Genomic DNA, 13,195 nt, shown 5'->3' with positions numbered 1-13,195 from the left:
TATTCTACATTTCTGCTATTTATGGCTAGCTTAAAAGAAGACAGCTAGAGTCTTTTCCCACATTCAATCTATTGTGGTGTATTGTTTTGATTGAAGTATGTGAAGAAAACAGACTCACACAAATTTGGAATCAAAGAAGGGAGTAGTATCTCAATAGTCTTTTTTAATCTTTCTTTGATAATATGCCCCAAACTCAAAAAGTAGTAGCTTCTTTTTTCTTTCTTTCTTTATTATTTATTCTTTCTTTCTTTCTTTTATTTTTTAAAGATTTACTTATTTCAGAGAGAGATAGAGAGAGAGAGAGAGGGTATGAGTGTGCAGGGTCAGAGGGAGAGGGAGAAGCAGACTCCATGGAGCAGGGAGCCCAAAGTGGGGCCTGATCCCAGGATGCTGAGATCATGATCTGAGCCAAAATCAAGAGTTGGAGGCTTAACTGATGAGCCACACAGGCACCCTAACAAGTAGTAGTTTCTTAAAGGTTAGTTGAACTGATGGTCAACTAATCTTTGACAAAGCAGGAAAAAATGTCCAATGGAAAAAAGACAGCCTCTTTAATAAATGGTGTTGGGAAAATTGGACAGCCACATGAAGAAAAATGAAATTGGACCATTTCCTTACACCACACACGAAAATAGACTCAAAATGGATGAAGGACCTCAATGTACGAAAGGAATCCATCAAAATCCTTGAGGAGAACACGGGCAGCAACCTCTTCGACCTCTGCCGCAGCAACATCTTCCTAGGAACAACGCAAAAGGCAAGGGAAGCAAGGGAAAAAATGAACTACTGGGATTTCATCAAGATCAAAAGCTTTTGCACAGCAAAGGAAACAGTTAACAAAATCAAAAGACAACTGACAGAATGGGAGAAGATATTTGCAAACGACATATCAGATAAAGGACTAGTGTCCAGAATCTATAAAGAACTTAGCAAACTCAACACCCAAAGAACAAATAATCCAATCAAGAAATGGGCAGAAGACATGAACAGACATTTCTGCAAAGAAGACATCCAGATGGGGAACAGACACATGAAAAAGTGCTCCATATCACTCGGCATCAGGGAAATACAAATCAAAACCACAATGAGATATCACCTCACACCAGTCAGAATGGCTAAAATCAACAAGTCAGGAAATGACAGATGCTGGCGAGGATGTGGAGAAAGGGGAACCCTCCTACACTGTTGGTGGGAATGCAAGCTGGTGCAACCACTCTGGAAAACAGCATGGAGGTTCCTCAAAATGTTGAAAATAGAACTTCCCTATGACCCAGCAATTGCACTACTGGGTATTTACCCTAAAGATACAAACGTAGTGATTTGAAGGGGCACGTGCACCCGAATGTTTATAGCAGCAATGTCCACAATAGCCAAACTATGGAAAGAACCTAGATGTCCATCAACAGATGAATGGGTAAAGAAGAGGTGGTATATATACACAATGGAATACTATGCAGCCATCAAAAGAAATGAAATCTTGCCATTTGCAACAACATGGATGGAACTAGAGCGTATCATGCTCAGCAAAATAAGTCAAGCAGAGAAAGACAACTATCATATGATCTCCCTGATATGAGGAAGTGGTGATGCAACATGGGGGCTTAAGTGGGTAGGAGAAGAATCAATGAAACAAGATGGGATTGGGAGGGAGACAAACCATAAGTGACTCTTAATCTCACAAAACAAACTGAGGGTTGCTGGGGAGAGGGGGGTTAGGAGAAGGGGGGTGGGGTTATGGACATTGGGGAGGGTATGTGCTTTGGTGAGTGCTGTGAAGTGTGTAAACCTGGCGATTCCCAGACCTGTACCCCTGGGGATAAAAATATATGTTTATAAAAAATAAAAAATTAAAAAAAAAAGGTTAGTTTAACTGGAATTTAAATCATGTCAATGAACTTTTCATACTCTGTTAAATTAAAATCTATGATTTTTTTTTTTTTTTGGAAGATTTTATGTATTTCAGAGACAGAATGCAAGCATGAGCAGGAGGAGGGGCAGAGGGAGAAGTAGACTTCCCGTTAAGCAGGGAGCCCGATGTTGGGGTCAATCCCAGGACCTTCAGAGCATGACCTGAGCTAAAGGCAGACACTTAACCAGCTGAGCCACCCAGGCACTCCGAAAATCTATGATCTATCTTGCACTTTGAATGGATCTTTGTACTCATGCATAATTTTGTAACATTTTGCAGTGGAAAAAAATGGTGTTGGCATAATTGAACAGCCACATGCAGAAGAATGAAACTGGACTACTTCCATACACAATACACAAAAATAGACTCAAAATGGATGAAAGACCTAAATGTGAGACAGGAATCCATCAAAATCCTTGAGGAGAACACAGACCACAACCTCTTCCACACTGGCTGCAGCAACTTCTTCCCAGACACATTGCCTAAGTCAAGGGAAGCAATGGCAAAAATGAACTATTGGGACTTCATAAAGATAAAAAGCTTTTGCACAGCAAAAGAAACAGTCAACAAAGCAAATCAGATAAAGGGCTAGTATCCAAATTCGGTAAAGAATATATCAAACTCAACACCCAAAGAAGAAATAATCCAATCAAGAAATGGGCAAAAGACATGAACAGACATTTCTGCAAAGAAGACATCCAAATAGCCAACAGACACATGAAAAATTGTTCAACATCACTTAGCATCAGGGAAATACAAATCAAAAGCACAATGAGATACCACCTCACACCAGTCAGAATGGCTAAAACTAACAAGTCAAGAAACAACAGATCTTGGTGTGGATCCAGAGAAAGGGGAACCTTCCTACACTGTTGGTGGGAATGCAAGCTGGTGCAGCTACTCTGGAAAACAGTATGGAGGTTCCTCAGAAAGTTGAAAGTAGAGTGGCCCTATGACCCAGAAATTGCACTACTGGGTATTTATCCCAAAGATACAAATGTAGTGATCTGAAGGGGCACCTGCACCACAATGTTTATAGCAGCAATGTCCACAATAGCCAAACTATGGAAAGAGCTGAGATATCCATCAACAGAAGAATGGATAAAGAAGATATGATAAACACACACACACACACACACACACACACACACACACACACACACACACACTTTATGCAGCCATCAAAAATGAAATCTTGCCATTTATAACAATGTGGATGGAACTAGAGGGTATTATGCTAAGCGAAATAAGTCAACCAGAGAAAGACAATTATATGATCTCACTGGATATGTGGAATTCAAGACACAAGGCAGAAGATCATAGAGGAGAAGAGGGAAAAATGAAACAAGAGGAAACCAGAGAGGGAGACAAACCATAAGAGACTCTTAATCTCAGGAAACAAACTGAGGATTGCTGGAGGGAAGGGTGGGTAGGGGTTGGAGTGGCTGGGTGATAGACATTGGGGAGGGTGTGTGTTGTGGTGAGTGCTGTGTATTGTGTAAGACTGATGAATCATAGACCTGTATCTCTAAAACAAATAATACATTATATTCTAGTAAAAAAAAAAAAAGAAAGAAAATACTGGTTTACTGAGATACACAGATTTTCTAAATGTTGATATGTTTAATTACATTAGACAATATCAGAAAATCACCACCAACTCATCAGAGAATTTTTGAGATATTGAGAAGCTGTCAAGCTTGCATTTGGATTGAAGTTTTCAAAAATTCTAGTTTTTCCTCATTAATCTTTTGAGAAAATGTCTGCCAGATACCAGAGACTGAATGAATTGTGTGGTTTGTCTGTCAGTCATTCTTCCAAATGAAAACACTATTCCATGACAAAGTGGCAATTTGTCTTGAAGCCCAAACAACCACAGTGATTTCGGAACCACTATTGCACTTGGGTAGGCAGCAAAAGTACTTTGTGCTCACTCCCCATTTGACAGACGGAATACAAAATAGATGAGTATGTAAGAATTGAATTTTAATAAAATTAATATTCTTAAGTGATTTATTAAAATCCCCAATGTGCAGTGGTAATGAACACAACGGCCACAAGTACGGCTGGGTGCCATTGTCTTGATCTGTGTGAAGCACCAGCAGCTTTGCCTACCGTTGCTTTTATATCTTCAGTACAACTGACAACACAATAAACATGGGAAACATGTCTCTGTGTTATTACGAAAATGGTTTTGACCTCATGGATTGCCTGGGGTTCAAGAGGTCTAGGCAAGTCAGGGTTCTTTGGGTCACAAAGAAATATTTGACTTTGCACACCAAGAACCAGAGTTTTCCTATATTTTTGATCATGGCAAAGGCCAGAGACAGACACCACCCAGAAATAAATACGGAAGTGGAATGGTATGCGAAGAAATAATGTACAGCAAAGAAAATCAGCTAGAGATATATCAAGATCGGTAAGTCTCACAAACAAGATCCTTAAAAACAGAGCAAGTTTCATGCAATATGACACCATTTATGTAAAGTCTAAATACATATAAAACAATACCATGTATTTCTTAGAAATGCGTATCTATGTAGTAAACTTGTATAGAAACATATTGGAATGATAATTACCAAACTCAAGACAGTCGTTATCTGTAAGGTACGGAAGGAATTGCATTTAGGGAGGAGATAACACAGAGAGCTTCCAAAACATTTTCAGGGGCGCCTGGGTGGCTCAGTGGGTTAAGCCTCTACCTTCGGCTCAGGTCATGATCCCAGGGGCCTGGGATCGAGTCCCGTATAGGGCTCTCTGCTCAGCAGGGAGCCTGCTTCTCATCTCTCTCTCTGTCTGTCTTTCTGCCTATTTGTGATCTCTCTCTCTGCCAAAACATTTTCAGTGCTTTTTTTTTTTTTTTTTTTTCTCTGAAGCTGAGTGGTGGCTGTAGGGGGCTTATTGGATTACTCTTTACAGCTCTTTCTATTTTGAGGAATTTCATCATAAATACCAGGCTATCTACAATCATATTCTTTCTTGCTGTGGAGTAAAGTGATCACAAAGAAGTATTACAATTAAAACTTCAGCAAGCAGACACGACATAGGGGCGGACTTCACAGTAACGGTGTAATTCTCTGTAATAATACCTTCCCCCACAAAATATTCAGCTATACAGGTTTGCTTGTTGTCCTGGGATAATGAATAGCCAAACTCATTCTTTAGATAGTTTAAGATTACCCTCAAGGCATCCATTCTCATCAACAGAAATCATCTCTTAACCCCTCTGTTTGGTTACAGGTATAAGTCTAATATGTCTGCTCCCACGGCATTCCAGAACATCAGTTTAATCTCTTGATGTTTTCAGCATTCTCAGCACACAGAGCTCTGTGTACATCTGCTATTTTAATTCCCTCTTCAGGGGGCCCCCTGCCCTCTTGACCTTTGCTCTGTTCTCTGGACTTTCACCCACCACTGCCCTGTCCCCCGACAGCCTGTCCTCTCCCGTGGTTTGGAATTTAAAACAAAACTGGCTGGCTTTAGTTAGTGGAGGCAGAGAACAAAATAAACAGAATTTTCATGATAACTTTTTTATTTGGGGGGACAACCTCACGTTTCTTCCAGGGGCTTTTATTTAAAACAACAAAGATAAACTTTTACAACTCTTTGCTTTTTTGAAGCAGATATCCTAAATATGGAAATATTGTATAAAAAATAATAGAGAATTCTCACTCCACTTGGATGGTCCTTGTGAAAGGTTGCTTAGAAGTTGCACAGTGTATCCGTCCTTTTTTCAAAAATGTATTCCTGCCATAATTATGACTTACAGATGCTGTCTGTCTGGGTTATACACCAGCCTACACCCAAATTACTTTTATTTGTTCCATATACTAGTGTTGTGCTATTGGTTTTCACCTTAGAATGTTATTTTTTTTAAAATGGTAACAATCCATTAACTAATATGGTTTAAAAAAATCCTTTGTTACCCATTTTGTTTCCTGTAGACCATTTTGCCCTTTGTGTCACCCCAACCCCTCGTTGACACTAGGCAGGAGGAGTTCATTGCCTCAGAAGAGGGAAGTTGAAAAGGAGTTACAGAGAAGTAACAGTGAATTGTCAGCTTTTGAATTTCAGAATAGATTTCTGAGACTCACTGTCAAGGTAATACTTTGAGAAAATAGGATTTTGTCTCAGAAGGAAAGATTTTGATGTTAAAAATATTCATGATTCTGAAGAACCAGGATATGAACCTTGTTGCATAAGTAATACATTTGGGAGTACTGTGGAGAAGAGGAATGAGGAAAAACCCGAATAATGGAGAATCCTCCAAGTTTACCACATTTCCCTTGATTTGACGAAGATTACTTTTTTTTTTGCCACCAGGTGAAATGGGATCCAGGGCTCAAAACATAAACTAAGTTCAAATACAAAGAAATAAAGAAGTTATGTTATTTACATGTTTAAGTTAATGAGCTGGTGTTTGTACCTTACACTTCCTTATAAAACATGCTATAGTCCTTATCAAGGAGATATTAAGGCCATTTAAACAATTTTTTTCTTTAAATTCAAGTTAGTTAACATATAGTATATGATTAGTTTCAGAGGTAGAATTAGTGATTCATCAGTTGTGTAGAATGCCCAGCACTCATTACAGCAAGTGCCCTCCTTAATGCCCATCACCCAATTACCCCATCTACCCACCTACCTCCCCTCCAGCAACCGTCTGTTTGTTCCCTATTGTTAAGAGTCTCTTATGGTCTACCTCCTTCTCTGTTTCACCTTATTTTATGCTTCCTTTCCTTCTCCTATGTTCATCTGTTTTGTTTCTTAAATTCCACATATGAATGAAATCATAGTATTTGACTCACTTTTTTTGCTCAGCATAATACCATCTTGTTCCATCCCCATAGTTGCAAATGGCAAGATTTCATTCTTTTTGATGGCTGAGTAATATTCCATATACATCTGTTTCTATATCTATATATCTATATCTATATCTATATCTCACATCTTCTTTATCCATTCATCTGTTGATGGACATCTGGGCTCTTTTCATTTTGTGGACATTGCTGCTAACCAATGTTGGAGTGCATGTGCCCCTTCAAATCACTATTTTTGTACACTTTGGAAAAATACCTAGAAATGCAATTTTTGGGTTATAAAGTATCTCTAGTTTTAAATTTTTGAGGAACCTCCATACTGTTTTCCAGAGTGGCTGCAGCAGTTTGCATTCCCATCAACAGTGTAGGAGGGTTCCCTTTTCTCCACATGCTCATCAACATCTGTTGTTTCCCGAGTTGTTAATTTTAGCCATTCTGACTGGTGTGAGGTAGTATTTCACTGTGGTTTTGATTTCTATTTCCCTGATGCTGAGTGATGTTGAGATTTTTTTCATGTGTCTGTTGGTCATTTGGATGTCTTCTTTGCAGAAATGTCTGTTCATGTCTCCTGCCTATTTCTTGATTGAATTTTTTGTTACGTGGGTGTTGAGTTTGATAAGTTCTTCTTGGATTTTGGATACTAGTCCTTTATTTGATACATCATCTGTGAGTATCTTCTCCCATTTCATAGGGTGCCTTTAGTGTTTCGTTGATTATTTCCTTTGCTGTGCAAAAGCTTTTTATCTTGATGAAGTCCCAATAGTTCACCTTTGCTTTTGTTTCCCTTGCCTCTGGAGACTTTTTTAGCAAGAAGTGGAATCCATTGTTGATATATTACAGTGTTCTCTTTGTGAGTCCCTACAGGAAAAATTTTTTAGGTGTTAGTTTTGGGAATATTTTCTTCCCTTGGGTAACTGGTTTATATTTAGTCTGGGAAATTGTATGAATTTACTCATGAATCTGACTGAACATCTCCCTCAAATTTGCTTGCACAAAAAGACAGAGTCAGCTCTGAATATTACCTACCTTTTGTGAGTGAGTGGAACCTCATGGCATGCATGTTACCTACTTACCTCATTCTGGTGACTATTCTTCTTGTCTTGTTTCCTTTTGTCTTATGCCTTTACTTACTTTCAATATGGTTGGACTTTGTGGGAAGCAGACCTGAGATGGAATTTAAGGTGCAGAATGTTTCTTAAGGAGTCCCTTTAAAATGAACACCTATGGAAGGGAGTGAAGAGGAATCAAGATTGGGGAGGGGAAGAAGTTGAGCTTTGAAACAGTCCCAATAATAGCCTCAGAATACCTCAAAGGGAGCTCTGGAGCTAGAATGGCCCCCAGGGTTGTCCCAAATTGAGCATGAGTAGCCACATCTTTATAGTCCTCCAGCAACCATTCATTAGATGTCAAATGCTCTAATTAGAGTTGTGACATTGGGCATACTGAGGCAATCCTTGAAGGGAATGACAGCAAAAGGCTATTTACCAAAAGTACTCCTTGCAGCTAGAGGACCAAATTCTTCATTCATGGGGGCATTGGTGGTACATCAGTGCTATAGGCTGAATATTTGTGTCCCCCCAAATTCACATGTTGAAACCCAATCTCCAAAGTGATGGCATTTGGAGGTGAGACCTTTGGTAGGTGATTAGGTCATGAGGGCAGAGCCTTCATGAATTGGATTAGTATCTTTACATATGAGACCCCAGAGAGCTCCTTCATCTCTTCATCCCTTCTGTAATGTAAGAACACAGCAAGAAGACACCATCTATGAACCAAACACCAAATCTGTTGGCACCTTGATTTTGGATTTCCTAGCCTCCAGGACTATGAGAAAGAAATTTCTGTTGTTTATGAGCCACCCAGTCTGGAGTAATTTGTTATAACAGCCCGAATGGATTAAGATACTCACTTTTTTTTTAACCTAGAATATATTTTAAAAGAATTATAGATAATTTTTGGAACTGGGCACAAATAAAATAAGTAGATAGAAATGAGTGATCCTTGTTCTCATCCTCACCCATTGATGTTGTCTTTTACCTTAACTTTGATCTGAATCTTTGCATATGCTCTTCCCTAAGACTAGAATGTCCTTTCACTTCTTTGACTAAAGAAGTATGAAAGTGTAAAAAAAGAATGTGTAAAAGGAGAATGTGTAAAAGAAGAGTGGATTCCTTCTTCAAGACCCAGAATATCATCACCTCTTCAGTGGAGGGTTTGATGATTCCCTCCAGGCAGGGTCATCTGCTTCCCACTGTGTCTCTGCCATGGCCAGCTCTGTGATACTTTCTCTGTTGACAAGGCTTGCCCTCAAACCTCACCCTCTTTGGTGTTCTCCTTATAAATAGTGCTGCCACTGACCCACTGGTGCCGGAATCCTGAGGGTGCTTCCTATCTGTCACCAAGTCCTGCAATATTTTTTCTTAAATATCTCTCTGGCCTTCCATTTCTCTCCATTTCTGGTGCCCCTCCCTCCTTTCAAGCTCTCAATACATCTCTTGCCTATACTATCTTAATAGCCTCCTTTTTCTCAGTTTCTATTCTTGCTTTCCCAATGGAATGGGTTGCATTCTTGACACAGCAACTAGAGTGCTCTTACAAAAATGAAAAAGAGGATTAGAGGTACAAACTTCCAGTTATGAAATCAACAAACCACAGAGATGAAGATTACAGCCTAGGAACTATAGTTAATAATACTGTACTAACATTGCATGGTGACAGATGATGACTACATATCTGTGGTGAACACTGAGAAATGTAAAGAATTGTTGAAATCAATATGTTATAAATCCAGGACAAATATAACATTGCATGTTAGTTATATTCCAGAAATAATAATAATGATAATACTACTACTACTAAATGCTGATCTAATTGTGTCACTTTGTTCTAACCTGTCAATAGCTCCCCCTCTGGGCCCGCATGACCTCCCCAGCCTCACTACCCTCATCAGTTTTCCTCTCTCTGCTGCCATTTTCGGGACACATGTTTTGATTTCTCTGATGGGCTGTGCACCTTTTCTTCCTAGGATCTTCTCTTACTATGTTCTTTCTTATCTGCTTTTTCTCCACCTCTTTCAAAGATTAGAATCCCTGTTCCTTTTTCAGATCTCAAGTTGACTGTCCCTAAATCCCTGACTAGGTCACGTGTCTCATTTCATGGATCTCTATCTACTGTGCTTCTTTGTAGTACTGGTCACATGGCAGTTTCATAGTTGATTAAGGAAAGACTTCATCATCTTTTTCTTCTACTAGCATATAAATTGCACAAAGGCTGGGACACCTGATCATCTCACGATTCCTAATCCATAGTCCAGGACATAGGAGGTGCTTTATGTTTTGATTTACCTAGTGGATAAATATGTATTTATTTACTGAGTTTCTTAAAGGCATGGACAATTTATTAGTCATCTTTGAGCCCTGATGCCCTACCATAGTATCTGGCATATATTGGATGCTCTAAATATTTGTTAAATGAATACCTGAATCTAATTGTTTGAAGGGTTGCTGGGGCAGAAGGAACAGACATTTTGTGTTGCTGCAGGGGAAAGAAGCAGGACTTACGGTTAAAAATTAGAGAAAGGCAGAATTTTTTCCAAAAGCTAATACTAATAAAAATAACATAACAGAAATCATATTTGAACAATTCTATTGAATGTGTTTGGGTTCTGAGATTATAGGTAATTGTTACTATATTTTGGTAGTCTTCTTGTGTTTTCTAACTTTTTCTATAATACTATATTGGTTTCATATGCAGTAAATAAGTAAATTCAGTAACTAAATCAGACAAAAACTATTTTATAAAGATATGGGCATGTGACAAGGCAATGGGCTCTCTGTCCCTAACAGTGTTTGAATAGCCAGCAATGACACCTGCCAATGAAGGGACCTCTCCATTGGGAAGGGGGAGATTGGAGCTCACATGCCCTAAGATTCTTCTGACTCCAATAGCCCATGATACTGTTTCCCACCCCCAAATCTTTTATTTATTTGAGAAAGAGAGAGACTACAAACAGGGGAAGAGGCAGGAGTGGAGCGAGAGGGGGAGAGTCTCAAGCAGACTCCAAGCTGAGTGTGGAGCCTGACTTGGGGCTTGGTTTCAGGACTCTGAAACCAAGAGTCTTGGAGGCTTAACCAACTGAGCTCCTCAGGCACCCCAGCCCATCATACCTATTACCTGAATGATAGATGCTGAGTCCCCTTTCTTGGAAGAACTTGGTCTAATGTGCTTGGCTGCCTTCCATGCTTCCAGTATTTCCTCACATTGGAACTTCACCATGACAGGATCAGCTGCAGTGGAATTTGATCTGTATTCCACTGAGGCTGATATACAGCAGGAGTCAGTGACGGCAAGAGCATGAATATGTGGGTGAGAGTTGTTTGTGTGAAGTGTAAGGTATCTGTCTGAACTGTTTGAGTGAATCCTGATTAAAATGTTCTCAAATCAGCACTTGAATAACACATACCCTAAGTATTATATTTAATGGCTAATTTTTAAAAAGAGACATTTCCAAACTGTGGTTTTGGTTAAATTAAAAAGATGGGCTTTGTTCTGATTTGTGAGTTTATAGGCTAGTTTGGCAAACAGGACCATTGTTTTTCACTCTCAAGAGAAAGGGCATTTAGACAATTTCCTCCATATTACAATAGTTCAGAATTAAAAGGGAACAGAATACTCCCAGAGGAAATCTGGTGTGTAGAAGTGAATCTCTGCCCAGAAAACAGTGGAACTCACATAAAGGTCTTCTGATGACATGAAATCCCAGCCTAGACAGATAAACAGAGACAGAGAGAGAGAAAGAGAGAAAGAAATTTGAGATAATGAAATAAGATTGATCTCTATAATGCATGCATGAAAACCATTGTGTTATTGTCATCACACCAGTGTAAAAGAATATACGTGTGTACATGTGTATCAAAGTGTACTGTGGACATTACTGACGTGAGTAGACTAATGGTCAAAGAACAAAACAAGGCAAAGAGGAATTCAAAAGGGAAAAATGAGAAGTCACTGTTATTACCACCCCATCCTCCTTAGTTTCCAGTGAGATCTTCAGGAGCACTGTTATTCTAATGAACAAATGAGTCTGCTACTTGTATGAATATTTTCTATTTTTACATTATTTGACTTCTTTGTAACTCTTCCAGGTTCTCAGTACCAAAGTGAATTCTAATTATTTTATTGATTGAAAGAGGAAATGCATTTTCTTTCTATTGGATGCAAGATTCTAAAAAGGTTTGCCCACAAAGCCATAAAGAACCATGTAAACACAATGTGTCTGATTATCATCTTACACAAAAATGCTTAAGAAAGTTCTAGGATTTCCATCTCCCCCTCTCCATATCCTCAGAAAGTTTTTCTTTGAAGTAGACAAGTTCAATATGTGCTGGGTTGGGGGTATAGAATGAGAAGAATGTCCATATGCAAAGTGCTCTGCAAGGCTAGAATCTCATGGTGCAACCCAAGCTCTCTAAGGCCTCTGGGGGAGCTAGTCACCTGTTCTGCCAAGTATATGGCTATAGGGCCTTAAATAACCTGGTAATAGAAAAACACAAATGGGGAGGTCTCAAAAGTACATTGAAGAGAACCCTCCTCGCCTGGGCAAGTACCCAAGAACAGGCAGCCCTGGGAATTAGCGTGCTCTGTTAAATGTCCTACAGACTTCATCATTTCCATCTGCTCTGCCCTGTGCTCCCTCTACTCTTCCCTGGTTCCCCAGCTTCCAACTTGGCTTGAGGCCCTGCCTCCCTCATTTTGTCTCTGGTGTGGTTGACCTTGAGGGCCTCTTCTGGAAATTCTCCTACGTGGTCTGGAATTTCTCCTTAGACACCATCCTAATTTCACCTCCAGGCTCTCCAATTTGTGACAATGGGTAAAAGACACACCAGTGCTCTCACCCTCACTCCTGCCACCTTGGCCCATTCCCTATTAGCTTCCCTGCCAATAAAAGGAAATTTGCATAAAGGAGAACATGGAAAGGCAGATACAGAGGCATTGAGAAATGGCTTGTGTGTGGATATTAACCATCTTTTTTTTCCATCAAAGTAGAGTGTATGATGGTTAATTTTATCCAAAGGGATGTCCAGATAGCTGGTAAAGTATTATTTCTGGATGTGTCTCTGAGGATGTTTTTGGACGACATCAGCATTTTGAATCATTAGACTGAGTAAAGAGATTCACCCTCACCAATGGGGGTAGACATCATCCAATCCATTGGGGGTCTGATTGGAACAAAATGTCAAAGGAAGGGAGGATTCTTTCTCTCTTCTTGAGCTGGATGTCCATCTTCTTCTGCCTCTGGACTTCAAACTCTAGGACTAACACCTCCCTGGTTCCCAGGCCTTTCAACTTGGACTGAATTACACCACTGGCTCCCCGGGTCACCAGCTTGCAGATGAGAGATTGCGATTTCTTACCCTCTGTAAACACATGAGACAATTCTTACAATAAATCTCCTCTTATATATCTA

Source organism: Mustela lutreola, chromosome 2 (assembly GCF_030435805.1).
Source record: "Mustela lutreola isolate mMusLut2 chromosome 2, mMusLut2.pri, whole genome shotgun sequence".
Taxonomy (NCBI): Eukaryota; Metazoa; Chordata; class Mammalia; order Carnivora; family Mustelidae; genus Mustela; species Mustela lutreola.
The sequence above is the reverse complement of the archived record's forward strand: the minus strand, read 5'-3'. Positions refer to the sequence as shown.